Raw genomic sequence first — 3,446 nt, forward strand, 5'->3', positions numbered from 1 at the left:
ACTTCAAGACTATTTTATCCAGAGTAGCAAAACACTGCCTCCAAATTGCCTGTTCCATGATTGTGGGATGTTATTGTGCCTCCCACAATTGTGGAACACCTGAATTTAACTGATTTTTTTCACAAAAAAGGTTATCAGATCATGGATAAAACATCACTAAGCTTGAGTTTCGCTGGTTGCAGTGAGAAAGTTCTTATTTTGTTACAAATATGTACTCCTGGATTTATACCACTAGGTGACGTAGAGATCTCTGCGCATTCTTGATAGATGTTTACTAACAAACCTTCCAATCCCCGAGGTTAGCAAGGTACCGGCCAGGAGCCCCTCATCTTACTGGGTAGTATTACACGCTCATCTAACGATGAAAACATGGTATCTCCCGTGTTGGAATATTGTAACCGGATGAGATTCTAGTGCTATTATACGTTTAATTACAGTTAAACAGCAAGATAAGCGTTGTGCAGCCATCCGGAATTGAGCGACCTTTATTGCTAATGCTAATACTAATGCTAATATGTACTCCTGGAGAGATCCAAAGTTTGTTTACATCCGTAAGAAAAAAGTGTTCCGAATTTGTGGATTTCAAGGGTCAAAGTTTTTCTTCTAAAACTTGATATGAAAGTTAAAATTTGCAGTTGTTCGATACAGCATTCGAAAGATCGCATGAAAAGCTTTCAAATGAAGGTAAAAGCATATCATTAAGTTCAATTACCGATTTGCTATGATTTTTTGAACATTGGCCGTTCTGTAAACTGTTCCGAATATGAGGGATGACTGTACTTCTTTTTAGGAAATGTTAGTGAAAAACATAGCCAAAGTTGACCCATATAAAAATTACATTTTTGAAAACATCGGCAAAGCCCCCTAAAATAGGTTAAACTTCCAACGCATTTTTTAAGAGTTCTTCATTCTAATGCTTTTAAAGGATCAAGAATTGTTTGAAAAATTGTTTTTTGGCGATGTTTTAAATCGAAGTCCAAAGGCGGGGTTGGGCTGTAGATGGTGCTTAACTGAAGCACAGAGCCTGTGAGATTCTGGCTATATGGGAGACATTGGCTATAATCTTATGAAAAACCATTCAAACATAAAAATACAGTGTTATTCATTGCAATTATACTTACGTTTATCAAAAATGTTTTCCCTGAATTTATAAAATTCAATATTTCTATAAAAAATACTAAAAATTATTGCTTCTGCAATACGTAGTTTCGAAAAAAAAATACAAAATATAAAAGTTTTGCCTTCTGACCTCAATGAGGAAAGGCTATAAAATCACTCGAAAAATGAACTTCTTTTTTCGACCTCGTAGACCCACCTTAACGTATACCTATCGACTCAGAATTTAATTCTGAACAAATGTCTGTGCGTGTGTATGTCTGTAAGTCCGTGCTCCGAAAAGTATGCACACGATTATCTCCGGACTGGCTGAACCGACTCGGACCGTTTGGGTCTCATTAGATCCGTCTTGGGTTCCCACAAGACCCTAGTTAATATTATGAAGTTTATAAAAGTACTTCAAATGTTATGTTAAAAAAACGATTTAAGCTAAACTTGTAAAAAGGGTGGTTTTTGTAAGAAAAACCGTCATGCTATATATTATAAGAAAGGTATTTAAAAAACCTTTTCAACGCGTTCAAAAGATTGAAGATCTGACAAACCTATTAAAAGTTAAAAGCACTTAAGTGTTATTTATACACTTTTTTTGAGGCCGGATCTCAAATATTTTGATGAAAAAGTTGTACGGATCATGCATCCATATAAAGACAAGTTATTTATACACTATTTTGAAGCTCACTTTAGAATGCGAGGAAGGCACAAACCACCTAAAGATAATCACAAAACAACGTATTTTCGAAAAAAAATATTCGAAATGTTATTATTATACAAATGATCGGGATTTTTTCAAAAGTAATAATACAAATTTTATAAAACTCTAAAAATTTTCACAAAACAATGATTTTCAAAAAAATACTGTGAAAATTTTAAGTATTTAAAAAAACACTCGAAATGTATGAAAAATTCCAAATCATTCTATACTAATTTTGAAAAAAAAAACATAATTTAAATATTTTTTTCAAAAAGACGTTGTTTCGTGAAAAACTTTGAACATTAAAAAAACATTATTCTTATCGAAATGATTTTGTCATACATTTCGGTAAGATTAATGTTTTTTTAATGATTTTAGTGTAAAAAAATATATTTTTGTAATATTTTTTTAGAAAATTCGCAGGTTTGCGAAAATTTTGAGTATTTAACAAAAAAATATTATTACTATCGAAATGTATGAAAAAATCCCAACCATTACATACCCGTATTGAAAAAAAAACATTTTTTTTTGTATTTTTTCGAAAATACGGAGTTTTAGGAAATTTTAGTATTTCACAAAAAATATTAATACTGTCGAAAAGTATCGAAAACACCCATATTGTAAAAAACTTAGATTTTGAGTATTTTTTCGAAAAAACGTAGTTTTGTGAAAAATTTTAGTATTTTCACAAATATGTGCTTTCGAATGTATAAAAAATCTCGATCATTTGAAAGGAGCTAGTACACTACCGCAAACAAACAAACTCGCACTTTTTCGTGTTTGACAGTTTGCCAAATTCGCAAATTTGTTTACGGCAAACTCGCAAACAAGGCAAAATGTATGCAGGCTGACGTTTGTACATACAAATCCAGGCAAACGAACAAAGCAGACAAACTGGCAAAAAGTGCTAGTTTGTTTGTTTGATTGGCGTAGTGTAATAGCTCCTTAAACCTAAACAACCCAGCCCCGTCTCTAGACAGGCTTCGATTTAAAAAATCGCCAAAAGTTCATTTTTACCCAATTTTTGATCTTAAACAAGCATTGGAAAAAAGAACTACTGTTATTACAATAACAATCCAATAACAAAAAAATCATAACGACGAATAACAAATCTGGTTATAAATAACATAAAATGTTGTTGGCCTAGTATTTTCAAATATCAAAAAATGTTATTCCCAAGTTATTTCCGTCTGCTCGGGTATGGCAACTTTCTCATCAATAACAAACTTTAAATAGATGCCAATATTTGAACACCACTTAAAACTTTTCAAACGCATATTTTCAGTTGCCTGGTATTCTTTGAAATTCCAAAAGTGAATGATTTTATAAATAAAATTAAAAACAATTATTGTACAACTGATAGTAAATTAACGTATTACCCGAATACAAATTTGCGCATTTTAAATTGCTTAACTTAAAAAAATATTAAAAGTCTACTAAATAGCCCAAAATATTAAAACAAAAATCTACTGCCCGATTTAACTTTAGCATTTCGATGCCTCTGTGCTCTCTTATGCTAACTAGATAGGAAAACCAGCAAGCTTAGAACAATAAAGCACAGAGGCATCGATTTATTCAATTTTGTAAAATTAGTAAGTAGCAATTTTCTTCAAAATCCTACATTGAATTATGGTCGCCA

The sequence above is a fragment of the Culex quinquefasciatus genome, chromosome 3 (genome assembly GCF_015732765.1).
Source record: "Culex quinquefasciatus strain JHB chromosome 3, VPISU_Cqui_1.0_pri_paternal, whole genome shotgun sequence".
In the NCBI taxonomy this organism is placed as follows: domain Eukaryota; kingdom Metazoa; phylum Arthropoda; class Insecta; order Diptera; family Culicidae; genus Culex; species Culex quinquefasciatus.